The sequence below is a fragment of the Meles meles genome, chromosome 7, assembly GCF_922984935.1.
Source record: "Meles meles chromosome 7, mMelMel3.1 paternal haplotype, whole genome shotgun sequence".
In the NCBI taxonomy this organism is placed as follows: domain Eukaryota; kingdom Metazoa; phylum Chordata; class Mammalia; order Carnivora; family Mustelidae; genus Meles; species Meles meles.
This window is the reverse complement of record NC_060072.1, coordinates 59,707,058-59,726,571: the sequence shown is the minus strand read 5'-3', so window position 1 is coordinate 59,726,571 and position 19,514 is coordinate 59,707,058.

The window sequence follows — 19,514 nt, the reverse complement described above, 5'->3', positions numbered from 1 at the left end:
GTTTAGTAATTTTAATTTATTATGCGGTGATACAGCCCAAACCATAACATTACAGAAAAAGGTACAGAGAGCTAGTATTAAATAATTTGATCTACAGATTTCCAGTTGAGCAGTTCTAACATGTTTTTGAAAAGAATGGAACACCTGACTCATCTGATGCTCTAATTATAAGATGTATTCAAACTTAACTAAACAATGAATAAATCCTGAATTCCTGCTATCAATAAATCGTGAACAATTATTGCCTATTTGTTATATATATGACAATGTCTGTAGTACAACATTAGCACTTGACAGTAATAAATTTAATTCAAAAGACATTTATGAAGTAAACACAAGTCACTTGGCTTGATGCTAAAATCTGAAACTAAGATAAATAACATCAAATAATTTTGCTCAAAGAGTTTATAATGTAGTAAACATGAAGCACACACACACCCCCTCCAAAAAAATATGGAGGCCACCAAACTTGAGGAAGAAAATATTTCAACTGAGAAATGAGAATGATAGTTGGGGTAGGAACTAGGGCAGTAAAGAATTCACACTTTCTATTCATTTTTGTTATGAGCTCTTAGATGAATACAGAAGAGAAAGACTTTTTATCCAGCTTGTTTTACTTTGGGTAAAGGGAGGGGTTCAGACTTTGAACCCTTCTCCTCACCATCATTTTAAGTCTATAATAAAATCTTTCAGGAAAACTCGACTCAAGCTTTAGGCCAAGTAATTCCCTAGCAAATATTAAAACAATTTAAAAGGTCAGTGATATGGGGTGGGAGAGCAAACGTCATTCAGCAGAGTGGTTGGCACAACAAAGAAAAGGGGGATCAGATCAGAAAGGTCTAGAAGAATAGAGCATTTGCAGCCTAGCAGTTCTTGCCTTTTTAAAAAACCCACAAAGAAGAAATATCAGAAAGGATTGCCATTACCACAAGGCTTCTGCAAGTGGGAGGGGATCAGGTGCCCATCATGTCTTGTAACTGTCTTAGATCTTTGTTTTTTTCTAAATCCACAGAAAAGGTGCCCCTGTAACCTGAAACTAATGGTGCATATCCTTCTTGAAGATTTGTGTAAACAAGCATGAGAACTTTTAAGATTAAGGGAACCAAAAAGTGAAATAAAAATAAAGCAATCTTCTAAACATACAAATTTTTTAAACGTTTTATTTATTTATTTCACAGAACAAGCAAGTACAAGTGAGGGGAGTGGGAGAAGGAGAAGGAGATTCCCCATTGAGCAGGGAGCCTGATGCGGGGCTCCATCCCAGGACCCTGGGATCATGACCTGAGCCAAAGGCAGACACTTAATTGACTGAGCCACCAGGTGCCCCTAAACATACAGAATTTATTTTAAAATTATAATAAACTTTTTAGGGCGCCTGGGCGGCTCAGTTAGTTAAGCAGTTAAGCGCTTGCCTTTGGCTCAGGTTGTGATCCCAGGATCCTGGGATCGAGCCCCACATCAGGCTCCCTGCTCAATGGGGAGTCTGTTTCTTCCTCTCCTTCTGCCCCTCCCTCTACTGTGCTCTCTCTCTCTCACTCTCTCAAAAAAATAAATAAAATCTTAAAAATATATATAATATGCTTTTTAAAAGGATACTAGATTGCTTATCTCTCCCAACAATCCTATAACAGAGTTCTTATTTTTCCTGTTTTATGTATATGCACTCTGAGATCCAAAGCAATTTGGAAGCTTTACCAACTTCTAAAATAAACTCTGAGCCCAATACCTACAAGAGGTAAAAGAAGCCACAATGAGAGTAACAGGACTAAAATATAATAAAACTCATGAAACTAGCCAGCAGAATATGACAAAGCTATAGAATAGACAAGTAGATCAAAAGAACAGAATAGAGTCCAGAAATAAAATTACACTTAATTGGTCAATTGATTCCCAACAAGGTGCCAAAGCAATTCAAAGAATAAGGGAAAGTTTTCAACAAATGGAGTTGGAACAACTGGATAGTCATATGGAAAAAAAAAACGTACTTCAACTCTAGTTCACACCATATGTAAAAATTAATCTAACATGGATCATAGAACTAAAGACTAACACTAAAACTTCTGGAAGAAAACAGGAAAGTAACTTAGGGGTAGGCAAAGACATTTTAGACAAGGCACAAAAAGCATTATCTATAAGAGAAAAAATATGAAGATAGTGGACTTCAGCAAAACTGAAATTTTCTAATAAAAATATCATTAAGAATATGAATAGGCAAGCACAGACTGAAAGAAAATATTCTCAATACATTTATCTGATAAAGAACTTGTATGCAAAATATATAAAGAATACCTATAACAATAATTAAGAGACAAAAATATACAATTAACAATAATTAAGAGACAAAAATATACAATTAAAAATAGAAACATATGCAAAAGATTTGAATAGATACTTCACAAAAGAAGTTTTGTGACTAAGGAGCAGATGCAAAGGGGCTCAATGTCATTAGTATTCAGAGGTATGCAAATCAAAACCACAATGAGATACTTCTTCCCAAACATTAGGGTGGCAAGAATTAAAAAGACAGACAAAATCAAATATTGATGAGAAGGTGAAGCAAGTGGGATTTTTATACGTTGACTGTGAGAGTATAAAATGGAACACCCACACTAGGAAACTGGCTTGTAGTTTCTTATAGAGATAAACCTAGATCTAGGCTATCATCTCAACGATTCTACCCTGAGGTATCACTCAAGAGAAATGAGGACATAATAGACACAAAGAGAATTGTTTAAGAATTTTTTTGCAGCTTCATTTGTAATTGCCAAAACCTGGGAAAACCTAAATGTCCATCAGCAGAAGAGAAAACAAATTGTGATAACATTCATACAGAAATACTAACTAGGTCTCAAAAAAAAGTAAGAAAGTACTGACACATAGTAACATCGTTGAATTTTGATACTATGTCCAGTAAAAGAAACAAGGCACATTTCATTTATAGGAAGTTCAAAGACAAGTGAAACTGATCTATGATCAGAGAAATGAGGAAAGTGGGTGGTTGTGGTGGGATGGCGTGTCAATGGGCTGAAAAGAAGCACAAGAAAACTTTCTGGAGTGAGAAATGTCCAGGATATCAGTTACATGAGAGTACACGTTTATCAATATCGAGTGAACTGCACTTAAAGTCTGTGCACTCTACTACGTACAAATCGTACCTCAATAACAAATGAATTTTTAAAAAATTTATGAAATCTACGGAAGGTGACAATGAGCTAAGCCTAAAATAATTACATGTTCACCCCTATCAATTCCATCTTACTATTAGGTGGAGAGTACTGAAGGAAAATGTAAATATATTTCAGAGAAGCCAGTGAAAGTTTATTTCTGTTTCTCCCTCTTCCACAGAAACAGTAGATATCACTTGCTTTTCCCAGAAGAGGGATATTCTTAAGGACAATTGTCTGCCAAGTGTTAAGAAGGACATCATCTCTTTCGCCGAAGCAGTCAAAGAGCAACACCTAATCTTGCCAAGATTCTCTGGCAAATGTTTCAGGCAACATGGAGCCATAATTCTCCATTTGTAGGATTAATGTTAACCTTTCCAGCAGATTCCACCACTCACTCATGGACCCTGCTATAGGCTCAGGGAAGGCATCCTGACACTCCAATTTAGTTATATAATTCAGATTCATTGACTCAGTCCCTTCAGTATTGATGATATATTGGAGGCTTTAAAACACTGAATGCACCAAAGCAAACCTGAAAATATTACTTCAAGTTCAGAAAATAAGCACTATGCACCATTTGCTAATATCCCCACAATTGCTCTTGCTTCTTTCACGTCATATAAGCTTACTGGCAACAATGACCAAAACGCACCAAGAGAAGTTGCCATCACTTCTATTATGGAGCCTCTTTTAGAAATACGAGAGCCTTCCATGTGCTGAGAGAAATCACTTGGCAAATCTTGTAGAACCTACTTTTTTCCTGCCAAACCTGTTTAAAATTCTTCTTTTTCTCAGTTTTGATTTAGTAACTTTAGATCTCTGCATTATGTGGTGTTTTGCACAGAGCTATTGACTTCAGCTAAGGAACCGTGAACAATAATTATTTTGCATGACTAAGCTCTAGTATACCATTGTCAGACAGGCACTTTCCAGTACCAGTAGTTTCAAAATTTAGAACAAAACTGTCAAACAAGCAAATGCCTCCACCAAAGACTTCTATTTTCAAGCTACAGGCATGAGTTCTATGATGTGCAATAATAGAGTGAATCTTTGTGTTCTTGTGAAAACTCTTGATTTGACAGTCCTGGAAAGAAAGCCTATTTCTTTCTAGAACAGATATATCAGTGATAGCAACAATACAACATTTTTAAAAAAGATTTTATTTATTTATTTGTCTCAGAGAGAGAGAGTACAAACAGGAGGAACAGCAGGCAGAGGCAGCAGCAGGCTCCCCACTGAGCAGGGAGCCCAATGTAGGACTCTATCCCAGGACCCTGAGATCATGACCTGAGCTGAAGGCTGATGCTTAGCTGACTGAGCCACCCATGCATCCCAACAATACAAATTTTTCAGCAAGGCTGAGGTACGGCATGTAGGCTTGAAATTGGAGGCTCAGGCATGGAGGTTATTAAATGCTAAGAAGGACCAGATATAGTCTGTTAGGCAGCTTACCCCACACTGAGAACATCTGATTTGGCTCATCATAGCTGGACATCTTTCCAGACATTCCAGAAAATTTGTATGGGTTAACCAATTTGTACCAATTAAAATTTTTATCCTAGAAATAATGTCAAGCTAATACAAATGTTTCTTCATATTTTAAAAAGCTCAAGAATGGAGCATGTTACAGCAAACATTAATAGACAGGGACATACATTTCTATAAATTAAATGTATTTTGCCCTTTCAGCACCACCAGGCATGGCCCAACAGGAACACAAGCCAAACAATTTCTGTTTAAAAGTTGACCTTTTGCCCTTTACATTTTTACAACACTTTTTTTCCAAGGGTCTTTTCTTCCACTGATAGTTTGATTCTTAAAACAACACTTTAGGACAGCAATCACCTTCTTTGCATAGATTTAAAAACTTAAGAACAGAGATTACATGACCTTGAAATGTCCTATGGCCATGAAAAATAAAGGGAAGAAGGAGAAGCATGGCAAAGATGCCTCTTAGTCTTTTTTTCTTTTTTTAAGATTTTATTTATTTATTTGACAGACAGAGATCACAAGTAGGCAGAGAGGTAGGCAGAGAGAAAGGGGGAAGCAGGCTCCCTGATGAGCAGAGCCCCGATACGGGGCTCGGGGCTCGATCCCAGGGCCCTGGGATCATGACTTGAGCCGAAGGCAGAGGCTTTAACCCACTGAGCCACCCAGGCGCCCCGCCTCTTAGTCTTTAAATACTTTTTTATTGACCCAGGCCAGTGTTCAGGCTCTCCAAAATGAAATTCATACTGACAGATTTATTATTGCTGCTTTATAAATCAGAATTCTTATTTATCAAGTAAAAAGAGAGAGTTCTGTCTTTCTATGGGACAGCCTACTTGGATCTACTTTACAAAGTACTCCCTTACTAGGTGGAAAACCAAATGAGAAATAACAAATTGTCCAAAACAAAGGAACTACTTCACCCAGGCTGTAGTAGAACTAGGAAACTGATCTCTGGTTGCCTTCAGAGTGTCCCTTTCAAGTGACCACAGAGACATTACTATTTTTTAAGAAGGTTCTCCAATTTTAGCCTTTCTCCCCACCAGTATATGCTATCCAGGGCTGCATGTCTGGACATCCTGGAGCACAGTTCTGATAAGCCATTCCTCTACTAGAAATTCAAGATAGGATTAAAGATACAGTGATCTCAACTGTCTACCTTTCCTATACCGCCCGCAGGATGCACCAGAGGACGGTAAAAGTAAAATTTTGGGAAATGGACTGGGTCTTCTTACCTCATTTGGTCAACTCCTGGGGTGAACATCTTGATGTAATACTGAGGTGAGCTGGACCTGCACCCAGCTATAATAGTACCCAACAGAGTCCTTACATAGCCCTTAGTCTTCTCTCTTTGAAAAGAGTATAAAGGATTTGTTGGAAACTGTTAAGCAGACCTTTTGAAAATGAACAACAAATCTAATATGCATGTGTAAAATATGAAACTTGTAGTAGGGAAAATTTTTAGTTTACAATTTCTTGACAGCCTCAAAAGTAGTTGGCAACTAAAGAAAGAGAGTTTAAGTAACTCTCTGTAAGAGAGAAGAGAGATAAAAAGTGGAGAGGGTTATTAGAGCAGCAACTTGACAAACCACAGTCAGTAGTAGGTCAGCAGGAGCCACAGGGCAAAGGATTGAGAAAGATAAGATGGCGGGTGAAGAAGAAGAACTTCAGAGGAAGAACAGATGTGGCTCCTAAGGACTTTCATCAGGATTTCACAGTATGTAATGCAACCTTCCTCCTCTTTCACTTCCCATACACTCTTCAGGAAAGTATCCCTTCTCTCTAAAGTCCTAAGCAGTTGATTTTCTTTCTGGAACTCCTGAGAGGTGCCAAGCTGGACGCCAACAAACAGATTGAGAATGGAGAGCTCCGTTGAGCACAGCCACGTCTTGGTTAAACCACTAACATACCATGAACATACAGCAGTCTCTGACCATAGTTCTGGCTCCCCCTGGGAAGAAAATGGCAATAATTGGATTCAATAACTTAAAAACTGGCAATAAGTTGATCCAGAAATTTTTTTTTTCTTCTGCACACTCTACTCTAGTTTTGTCTAGCAAAATTTATGTGGCATCTTGCTTTAGAAACTTTACCGCGAAGTCTCTCTTTACCTGGGGACCTGCTCATAGTGCGGTCCATATACATGGCAGTCTACCAATGACCTTTGTGGCAAGGTTTTTCTTCTCAGTATGATCTTTAAGCAGTGATGAGCTGCAGACAATGATGTTTCTCCATGCTTGCCCTCTCTTTGTAAGATCAATGACCATCTCAGCTCTCACTCAGGGGATAAGAAAGATAGGGATGGGGTTTAAATTCCCTATTATGATAAAGAGAATTGCCTCCTGCTTCCCATGAGATCTGAAAACAGATTGCTCGACATCAACAGGGACAGGACACTCTGTCGACACTGTGAAACTTCCATCCTTCAGAATCAATGTCGGTAATGGCTTAGGAATTCCAAAATATTTTAATAGCTTATGGGGCCGGATACGAATTATTGATATCTCAACTGTATGTGGAATTCCAGGACAGACAGAAAAAGCAGAAGACGAGGGGGAGAGTCTATATGTATTGCTTGCTCTGGGGTTGGCTAATTGACAGATGTTCCACCTGCTTCCCTTGCTGGACTTCTCCTCTGTTGTCGTATCTGACAATATCATCTTTTCACCTCAGTTTATCTAAAATTCAAGCGGTGTAACCTAGCTTCTATTTTCCCATAATTCTGAGGCTTTTACCAAATTAAAAGTGATTTCCTTCTTTACTGAACTTTAGGAGATTATATTTACCTCCTTTATGGTATGTTTACGTTATCTTTAGTGTGATTACTTTCATAATATTTTAACACTCCCAATAGTTTATTTTAACTCACCTTTAAATATGCGGAATATAAATATAGAGCCCAAGTTCACTGAGAAACAATGCGCATGTGCACACCCGTGCACACACACATACACACACATGCATGCACACACAAAGACTAGAAGGAAATAAACAAAATGGTGATAATTGTTTTTTCTGTCCTAAAGGCATCTGTATGATTTTCATTTTCTTCCCTTTACTGATTTTCATTTTCTTCCTTTTACTTATTTTATTTTTGAAAAATGTTGCCATAATATGTATTACTCTTTAAAATGTAAAATACAATAATAAATATATTTGATCTGAAATTCAAATATTTGACTTACTTCCCTTGCCAGAGGTACATCAAGCTTTTTTTCCCCTACATAATACTCTCAAATGATATCAGTAAAATCCAAAACAGTTATCATCTGGAGTTATTTGCAGGAAGGAGAAATAATTTGGTTCTTGTATTCATACATTGAAAACTAACTCTAGTAGTATCAGTTCAAGAGGTTTTCAAACTATTTTTTTAAGTATAATTCTGTTTTTAAATGAAATCTTACCCAGAACCTTACAATTTAAAATAATTTATACCACAGTACAGGTTTCTCAGATGGTCCTAAATTCCTAGTGATTAGGACAAATGTGCATTTCCTTGGTTAAGAAATCCCTAAGTCACTCTCATTCATGACTCTCATTCATTTCAATCTTGGGGCTCATCTAGTCCAATCCTCTTACTGTACCAGAGAGTAAACTGAGGCACAGAGAGGTTATAATATCTGTCAGGATAACTCAGTTGGTAACTGGAACCTTCATTTTCTAAATCTAAGGATGTTGCTGTTATGTTATACTGCCCTAGTTCCTGACTGCAATTATTTTAGAGCATGACATTTCTCTGACTCAATTCTGGATTGTGAAGTACATCTCATTTGAATTCTTGAGTCTTTACCCTTAGCTAGTCTTCAGTGTCTAGAGTCCTGCTTTCATTTCCAGACCTTAGAGGTTTCCCTGCCAAAAATACCTGTTATTCAATGGTTATTTTCTGATTTCCCAGGGCTTGTCTTCAGTGCTGGTCCTGTTATCTGACCAGATGCTCACTGTTACATTACTCCTTTTTTGACAGACACTGAAGATTTGTTTGAACCTGAAGGTACATCTTTTCTGTCTATTCCACGTTTGGCCTGACTTTGAAGTTGAAACACTCTATCTTCCATCTGCCTACCTCTAAACTTACACCCCCAAGCTGAGCAACACGTTTAGATTTTTCCCCTATTCTGCTTTCTCTTTCTTGCCCAACCCATAGGGAAAATCCCAAAGTATATTCTGTCTTGGTCTTCTAAAAATTATTGAAGTGATATATGTCTTATTATCTTTCTTTCATGCACACAAGTCTACAAAGCAATAGTGTAAGACAACACATGACTAAGCTTTTCTTTAAGATCAGGAACAATATGAAAGTGTCACACCACTCTTACTCAACATAGTACCAGAAGTCTTAAAGCAGTCAGGCAAGAAAAAGAAACAAAAGTTAACAGAATTGGAAAAGAAGTAAAGTTGTTTCTCTTTACAGATTACATGATTTTATACAGAGAAAATCCTAAAGACTCAACCAAAAAACCATTAGATCTAATTAATGAATTCAATAAAGATTCAGTATTCAAAATTAACATCTTAACATATAAAAATCAGAAGTATTTGTCTACACTAATGACAAATTTTCTGAAAATAATTAAAAAACCAGTACTACCTATAATAACATTAAAAAAGAATTAAATACTTAGGAATAAATTTAACTAAGAAGGTGAAAAAATCTCTATGCTGAAAAGTATAAGACATTGATGAAAGTAACTGAAGAAGATACAAATAAATGAAGAAGTATCCTATGTTCATGGACAGGAAAAATTAATATTGTTAAAATGTCAATAATACCAAAAGACATCTATAGATTCAATGTAATCCCTATCAAGATTCCAAAGGCATTTTTTACAGAAGTAGAGAAAAACACTCCTAAAATTTATATGGAACCACAAAAGACTCCAAGAGAAATCATGAGAAAGAAGAGCAAAGCAGGAGACTTCACACTTTCTGATTCAAGCTATACCGTAAAGCTACAGTCATCAAAACATGTGGTACTTGCATAAGAACAGACAAATAAACCAATGAATAGAACCAAGAGCCTAGAAATAAACCTAAGCCTATCTGGCCAGCTAATATTTGACAAGGAAACCAAGAACACTCCGTGGAGAAAGGATAGTCTTTTAAATATATGGTGTTGGGATATTTAAATATATGATGTTGGGATATTTGGGATATTTGAAAGGATAGTCTTTTAAATATATGATGTTGGGATATATGTCCAAAAAAGAAACTAGACTCATATCTTACACTACTCACAAATATTAACTCAAAATGGCTTAAAGACTTAATGCAAGACCTGAAACTATGAAACTCCTAGGAGAAAACATGGTAATAAACTCCCCACCATGGGCCCTAGGAACGATTTTTTTGGATGTGACACTAAAGGCATAAGTAACAGAATCAAAAATCAATAAGTGGGATTACATCAAACCAGAAAGCTTTGCCCAGCAAAAGAAACCATCAACAAAGTGAAAAGACAACATATGAAACAGGAAAAATATTGCAAAAGATGTATCTGATATGAGATTAAAGAAAAAATATATAAACAACTCATATAATTCAATAATAAAAATAATTATAGATAACCCAACTTAAAAATGGGCAAAGGAACTGAATAGGCATTTCTCCAAAGAAGATATATGAAAGGCCAGAAAGTACTTGAAAAGATGCTCAATATCACTTGTCATCAAAGAAATACAAATGAGATATCATCTCATACCTTTTAGAATGGCCATCTTCAAAAAGACAAGAGGTAACAAATGCTGGCATAGATATGGAGCAAAGGGAACCCTTGTGCACTGTTGGTCAGAATGCAAATTAGTGCAGTCACTATAGAAAACAGGATGGAGGATCCTAAAAAAAATAAAAATAAAACTACCTATGATCCAGCAATTACACTTCTGGGAATATATCCAAAGGAAATGCAAACACTCACTGGAAAACAAACACTGTATGATCTCACTCATATGTGAAATCTAAAAACAAACAAACAAACAAACAAAGAAAAATAGATCAGACTTGTGGTTACCAGAGGCAGAGGGTGGAGGGAGGGGAAATTGGAGGAAAATGGCCAAAAGATAGGAAAGTACTAGGGACATGGTGTATAACAGGATGACTGTTTCTAATACTGTTGTATGATATATGGAAGAATTAAGAGTATAAATCCTATGAGTTCTTGTCATGGGGAGAAAATTTTTTCCCTTTCTTTATCTTTTTTCCTTTCTTTTTCTTTTTCTTATAGCTATAATGAGAAGATGGGTGTTTTCTGAACCTATTGTGTTAATTATTTCCCAATATACATAAATCAAACCACCATGCTGCCTACTTCAGACTTAGACAGTGACGTAGGTCAGTTATTTCTCAATAAAAATAGAAAAAAAATTTAAAGAAATACATAGAGGTTGACCTGGATTTAAGGGGAAATAAAGTAAAATGTATGTAAAGAGGATTCTTGCAAGATTATTTTCCACTAGAGTTTAAGATGAATTATTTTATAGAGTATATTAGGATAATTTTAGTCACAAATCCTTCCAGATTTCTGCCTTTGATCCAACTCATGTGTGACCACATCTTTCTCTTTATTTATTAGTCATTAAGTGAGCCTTAGGTGAAACCTTGAAGTAGGCAAGAGTTCATCTGGCAGTAAAGGTCATCCAGGCTTTTCTCTGCATCTAGAAATATATGAAAATACCTGCAGGGCTATTTTGGATATAATAGTCAGCTGTCCTGGTCCTTTTATGAAACAGCATGGTAGCTGCATATGACCTGAGGCTGATGTCAAGAAATTTGGGTTCCCCACCTGCCTAAGTTCTCTCTATACATTTGTTAGATTTTACATTCTAAGTAGCAGAATATCCCATGCAAATTCAATTAAAAGGGATTTATTAACTCACATAATTTGTTAGTCCACAGGTACATCTAGTTTCTTTAAGGGCTTAGATCAAGTTCTTTTTTTTTTTTAAGGATTTTTATTTATTTGACAGAGATAGACAGAAAGAGAGCGTGAGAGAGCACAAGCAGGGGGAACAGCAGAGGCAGAGGGGGTAGCAGCCTCCCCCTCTGAGTAGGGAGCCTGATGCGGGGCTCAATCCCAGGACCCTGGGATCAGATGATGACCTGAGCTGGAGGCAGATGCTTAACCCAGCCACCCAGGTGCCCCTCAGATGAGGTTTTATAAAATGAATTTGGAGTCTCTTTCCATTATTCAGCTTTGATTGCTTGGTATTGGCTGCATTCCAAGCAACCACTCCCCTCATGTTTGTAAGGTAGTCCTGGTGTCCAGAAATGTATCAAGTCATAGAGGTGAGCTTTCCTAACCCTAACTGGTGTTAATAGGGTCACGCATCAATCTCTGAAATGAGGTAGATAAAATACACTGAATAACTCACCCTGCTGTGGTGGTTAATTTTATGTGTCAACGTAGAAGGTGTTTTTGGATGGGATCAATATTTAAATTTGTGGACCTTGAATAAGCAGATTGCCTTATATAAACGAGTGGACCTCATCCAACCAGTTGGTGACCTGAATAGAAAAGGCCAGTCTCTGAGAGAAAGAAGGACTCCTCCAGCAGACTGCCCGTGGTCTTTATCTCCACCATCAGATCGTCTTAGTCTCCAAGCTGCCAGCCCACCTGAAGACCTTGACCTCCCAGCCTCCATCATCACACAAGCCCATTCTTTTTTTTTTTTTTTTTTGAAGATTTTATTTACTTATTTGACAGATAGAGATCACAAGTAGGCAGAAAGGCAGGCAGAGACAGGAAGGGAAGCAGGGCCCCCGCTGAGCAGAGAGCCCAATGCGGGGCTGGATCCCAGGACCCTGAGATCATGACCTGACTGAAGGCAGAGGCTTTAACCCACTGAGCCACCCAGGCACCCCAAGCCCATTCTTTATAATAAATCTATTTATCTTTTATTCCATCTATGTATCTATCTATCTATCCATCTATCCTATTAGTTCTGTTTCTCTGGAGAACCCTAGAGAGCTAATACAACTAGTGGGTTGTTCTACCTCCAGAGTTGTGGATGAGAGAGAGCTTTATCCAAAAGTTGATTGGGAAACCAGGAATGGTTTTAGGAAGGATGTTGGGAGGCTTGGCTTCTACCAAGACAATGAACAAATATCCACTAGGATTTAACACTTTTGTTTATGACATTTTGTCCTCTCTGCTTCCTTGTGTAGCTCATTCTTCAGACAAAGTGACTATGTTTGAATTTCAGTTTAGCCACTTATTAGCTATGTGAACTTTGGTAAGTTACATGACCGCTCTGTTCCACATTTTCTCCTCTGTTTCTCATTGAGAGATAATAATAGTTCATTCCTACCTCATAGGAATGTGATAAATAAATAAATAAACACATGCAAAATTATTAAGCAGGGTCTGGAACATAGAAAGTATGCTTTTACTAATACTACGCTATCACATTAAGATTATTTTTATTAATTATAACCTGCTTTGATCCTTACTTGTTCCCTATTTATCCTATTTATTCTTGGAGTTCCTAGTTTCTCCACATTACATCATTCATTTCTCACTACTGAACTTTCCTAACCTAGTTTTTCCAGTTCTTTCTGGCTCTTCTACTGTAATTAACCCATGGCAGTAAGATTTTTATCAATGTGTTCTTTCTGTAATTTACAAAACTGAACAAACAACCTAGAATCGCAGATTTAGAGAACTTGTGGAGATCATCTCACCCAGTAGTTTCCAAAGTAGGTGTACAGGAGTTTTTGATTCATTCAGTTGAGGGAGAAATATGTTGGGATTTATATTTTATTTATTTTAAATGAAAAAATTTAAGAAAGAAATGAGCTCGTTATTTAATGAATGGGTTCATAATAGCATGTATTTGTGTGTGTATTTATATAGTATATACTATATATGTGTGTGTGTATATATATATATATATATATATCTTATAATGCATATATGTTAGTGGGTAAATGCTTTTTATTTTTTTTTAACTGAAAGGATAGTGTAATCAAAAAAGCTGAAAGACCAGTGATCTCATTTGCTCCTTTTCCTTCACAGAGGAGGCAATTGACCCCAAAGAAAGAAACAACTTACCTAAGATCTCAACTGTGAGTAGAAGAATCTGGTTTTCAATGGGAGACAGTGTCATTTAAACCCATGGAGTCTCAGTGTTCTCATCCTTAAAGGGGATATTATGGGCCCTACCAAATAAAATTGTTATGAGTATTGAATGAAACGAAAGTATATTAAAGAGGGTAGCACAGTGGTTGACCCAGTGTAAGGGCTCAGTTAATGTTAGTTCTCTTTCTTCCATGTCTCAGGACAGAGGTCTTTTCATTGACCAATAGTGCCTTTCACAAACTAGAATAAGTACGACTGTGTTATATGGTGCTAATAAAGATATACATTACTAAGGAAAATTTTTGCAATTCAAAATATTTTTTAAAGGATGCAAACACATTAATAATAATAATAATAATAAAATCCTTAGTAACACAAGAGACTGGTAGCTGAGGGATATAGGGGTAAGAGTTTCCTCTGCTACCTTGCCCACAGATCAAACCATATGGGTCAACACTGCTGTTGGTACCTGAATTCTCCTATTGGAGGAGTCGTGGAGCAGTGATCTGTTTGGAAGTGGAAGCCAGGGACTTGTCCTAAAGATGGTTGCATAGAAAGTACACTGTTTATCTAATGGATATTTATTTGCAGGGGTATTTTTAAGGGGATTGTTCCCTTGCCCACCCTCATCATTATCACTGGCCCAGATCCTTAGCTGAGCAGTCTTCCCATGCCTTCTCAAAATCCTATGCAAACAATAGTAAATCTTGTTCACGTTCATATGTGTTCTAAATAGCCTCTATCCTATGCGAACTCTTCACTTTCAACTTAATAAGTCTTCCCATCCCTAAATCAAAACTAATTAGCTTTGTTTTTCAAATTGCTGACGCTGGGGGTCTTTGCTATAACAAACCTGCATGTGATTAGTGATATCACGGCTGGTGCTGAGCTTGGGCAAATATTTATAGAGTAATCATATTGGATAGGGTTGAATAACCTCTTGGATTAAGTGAGAGCATCTGCTAGGCAATGCTGTAAAATTGTGCTAATTTAATGGTACAGTCCATTGTTCTGTCTGCTGATACAACCTCTACAGACCCTGATACAAATATAATCAGGGATATTAGGGCCCGGTATGGTTCCTTTTATTGGCACCCGTGGCAGTAATATGCCAGAAGAATCCAAAAACCACTTTGCAAATATAGATCATGTGGTATGTAAATGGAAGCTCACTCGGGGAGAAGATTAAATACACACGCACGTAACACAGTGACGAGCCCAAGGTAAGTAGTCACTGAATAAATGATTGTTACGTTATTTGTCTCCTAGCTACCAAAGGGACCATTTTGCTTTTATTTACTCTCAGGAACAGTAAACAGATCTGAATTAGGCAAGCCAGTTTCAGTGCTAAAGGAGGATTTCTTCTCTATCAAGCTGTACGATATTAATGCCAACTTCTCACAGGGACACAGCAAGTACATCTGAAAATATACAGTTCATTCTCGATAGTTGTCCTCAACCTGTAGCCTGAAAGGAGATTCAGACCTTGGGAAGGACAAAATGAAGGCAGTAGTTTTTAAAATCGTACAGTTAAGCTGTGGCCAAATGGAGACTAAAAATCCCATCCCAGTGTGTGAACACACTGCCCAGTGTTTTCCCAGCCAGGGCATAGAGACTTGGTAAAACAAAATACTATAATCTTGACATACAAATGACTTCAGTAAACTGGGTCATTTCCTTACAAATACGCCTTACTCGTTCTGTTATATAAATGTTAATTTAGTAAGGATTCTTTGATATATATAGGTAAAAAGAGCTTGCATTTTTTATTTCCATTAATTAATTGCGATTGCACCAATTTTTAAATACAGCTTAGCTATCTTTCTTAGACACTCCAACTGGTTAGCTATATTTAGATGTGAGGAGGAGGCAGAGTAATTCTTAAAGAGTTCTGTGTTTCTTAAAACTGACTTGACTGACAGTCCTTAAGTGCTATTTCTTTCAAAGCAAATATGACTCACAGCCCTTAGGTAGAGTATGTGCACAGACTAGAAATATTGATCTGTCCACATCCTAGAAACATTAAGACACAATAAAAAGAATTTTTAACTTAATTCTGAATAATGCAATAGCAAAAACATACGAACGGTACATAATCGACAATGGTAATGTATCTGTAATGTTTTACAATGTCAAGGATTTAATTTAAACTGAAGAAAACAGAAACTGTCTTTCCAGCCCAAACTCACCCCCTTCAGCTTCACTGTGACAGTTCTTAGAACAATAAGTGTCTAAGAGAAGAAAAAAACTTATTCAAAGATATAAATAAATATGTGTTATTTAAGTCATTGGGTACCAGGTCCCCACCTCATAGTAACTCTAGTCACCAGCTCAAAATTTAGAAATGGGAGCAACCAGGAGGCGGTCTGGGAAGACTTCCCTTCGGAGTTCACTTGATAACTGAATGAAGAAATGGACCCGGTTATTCCGCATCAACACTGGCCAGAGGTAAACGGAGGAGGGGGCAGGTTGCAATGGGCAGCCTGGGACCCGGAGGTCCCCTTCGATAGCTACTTCCCTCCCTGGTGCTTCTTGAACTACTTGGAAACCTCTTTTTCCACATGCCCCTGGCCAGCCTTCTTGCTGCAATTATTTCTGGTTCCCACAGAAGGCAGCAGAGAATAATCAATACTGCTGTGGGTTACAAAACATGAAGTTTTCTCAGTTTTGGCTCCAGTGGTTCTTCCAGCCCCGCGGAGGTGCCAGCTGCTGGATTCTTCCTTCCGACAGTAATTCAATGACAGGGTTGCAGGCTTCACTGCTGTGGCTACCTTAAGAGTCATGTTTTCCGTTAAAAAGGGGGGAGGGCTTATTATATATAGCTCTGTTTCCATGTAATGAATGTATATAAGACTTCCCCAGGGCAAGGGAGATATGCTTGCACACAAGTATGGCAAACAAGTATGGCAAACGGCCATAGATGAAAGAAAAATGGGTGAGAGGCAGAGAGAACTGCTGAGGGTAGGAAGAAAAAGATGGACGTGTCACCAAAGGACAGTTTCCATGCCTACGGACTTCTCCTGTTTCCCAAACCAGTCTTTCTGTACATCATTGTCCCAGTCTCTCACCCACTCCTTCCCCGTACCTCCCTGGAGTTTGCAGTGGTGTGCTTGGCTCTCGCCCTGGAGAGCAGAGTATCACTTGCAGAAATGGACACTCAGCCCTCACCCACAGGCTAAGACTTAGCCCATACAGTACAACCAGCCCAGTCTTTAGGAAGAAGGAATTTAAGGGCTCCTATTTGAGATGTCTTATCTCCATGTTAAATCATTTTGTTTGCTTTCATGACACTACGATGAGTGCAACCAAGTTTCTGCAGGGCTGGGTTCCTATCCCTGGGTCATCTTTATCACCTACCTGGGTTTGTACCTAGTTTGTGCCCCATTCTTGCATGGAGGCTCTTGACATCTACTATTGAATGAATAGCTGTTTCTTTGTGTCTCTGCCAGATGTCTCTGTAGAGGCAGGGCCTGTCCGTAGTAACTACCTACTCTGCTGTAGGGAGACACAAAAGACTCAGTGTCATCCTACTTCGTATGCCAGCTGTTTTTTCTCCTTGGAATCATCTCCCAATTTCAAATTCTCTTTTCATATTCACATCCTTATCCTCCCAAGTCTAGATCAATCATCTGGTTACAATCGTGTTCTAGAAGCTTCGGTGTGTCTCTGGACTCTTGGTTCTGACCTTCTTTGGTTTGGTTCAACTCCATATGCCCTAGAGATTCTGATCCAAACCAGTCTAATTGCAGGCAAGGGTCTGTATTTCCAAGAAGTTGACTGGTATGGTTATTCAAGCTTTGGAAACACTGCACTAGGGCAATTTTTCCAGAACATAATTTGAGACTGACTCGAATGATCGTGATAGCTCCATGTCTTAAATGAGCGAGTAAAGACTTTAACACAGTTCCTGAACTGTAGGAAACGCTTTTGAAGAGAATAAAATGTGTGTTTCAGGCCCTTGCTGATTGTTTTAGGGGGAGTGGCGCATTTCAAAACTAGAATCATCCTTTGACATCTCTGGAAAAATCATTCAAGACAGCCAATAATTAGAATAAGGCAAGATTACAGTTTAAAAATAAGTCACATGAAGAGGACATTGACTGAGAGCTAAAACAAAAATAAGTCCATGAAACCTGGAAAGGGGATCACCGAGTTTACTAAGAAGAATATTCTGGCTCTACAAACTATCAATTTGCCCAAAGAGCATTCCAGAATACATGTTGCAGAACCATAACCTGTAAATAAAGAACTTAAAGGAAATTAAACTGTGGTGGCCATTGGTGCTTTTCTTCTCTGCATGTCGCCGCCATTCTGCAGCTGTGTTTTTTTCTGGTAATGTCTGACAATATGGTTTGTTACATAAAGCATTTGCAGTCGCTTCTCTCGCTTGACATTCTCCCTCCTCTCTCTGCTGTTAGCAAAAGCTAATCATGAAACATACCAAAGTGTCCAGAAAAAGGCAAGTATCACATATTAATTACATACCGCAGGTTTATGATGGAATTTTCTTTCTCAGAAAAGCACTGAGAAAGAAACAGAAAAAAAAAAAAAGAGCAAAAGGAATGAGCAACTGTCTCTAGCCTGGTCTTATCATGAGAATAGGCTCATTAAATATTTCTGAGCATGGCAGAATCATCTAACTCAATAGAATCTCCTAGATGTTCCTCCTGACATGTAAATCATCGACAAGCAAGAGAAACCTACAGCAGAGCCGAAATTTACTACCCCAGAACGTGGCCTGAGCTGGGTTGGTTCTCTTCCAAGTGACAAGCCCTGCCAAACGTTCAAACACCTGCTGTAGTTATCAGGACACATATTCCCTTAGACAACGGAGAAACAACTCATCGAATAAGCCAATAAGTAAAATAAAGTGCCAAATATGTCCTCCGCAGAGGCTGATAAAATAAAACATTTAAATAAATTCGACTGAGTACTTCCAAACGGCACACCTGACAATGAAGGGAAGGCACAGTGGTGGAAGCCACAGAGAGAAGCGCAATATTGAGCCGTCTTTCTCTAATCCTCAAAAGCTCAACCCAGATCTAACCTTACGCTTGTCGTCCACAGCAAACGCGACTTCCTACCCCCCCCCCCCAGGGAGGGAGCGGGGAAGAAAAGTGAAATAGAGGAAAACAATAGCAACAACAGTAAAGTTTAAAATTAAACGTTACAAGGGACATGGAATAAAGAATGCTGTCCTCCCTTATTTATTTAGGTGAGGAATGATGGTTTCTCCCTTTCCTTATTTTTTTCTTCCTCCCGTACTTAACACCTGTACCAAAGTCCCTGACTTAAGAGGTAGGGCTTAGCTAATGAGGTGTGTCAACACAATTGGAAGCCCATTTCTAAATGAAAATTGCACTGTGCTGCGAGCACAATCCCTTCAGATTGGAGAGAGCATTTATAAAGCAGCAGGGGGGCTGGCTGGTGATTTTTCTGTAAGAAGGGGCCTGTAGGGTTACCACAGCTCGGGGTGGGGGTGGGGGGAGAGAGCTTGACCTAGAGCTATGGGCGAACGTGATAATTCTCCCCCAAATTAGTCATATTTCTCCAGGTTACCTTCAGAGATAGTGAGGAAAGGCAGATATAATCCCTCTCCTAATTGTAAACCAGCACCAGCCTAATTATATTCCCATTTACCCCAGATACTCTAAAATCATAGGCTTTCTGTTTGCTAATTCCTCTTATTCATGGTTTTATGACTCCAGAGGAGGCTTTGGGGAGTATGAATTGAAAAACAGTGCAGTGAGTTAGTTCCACATAGGCATTAACTATGAAAAAGTAAT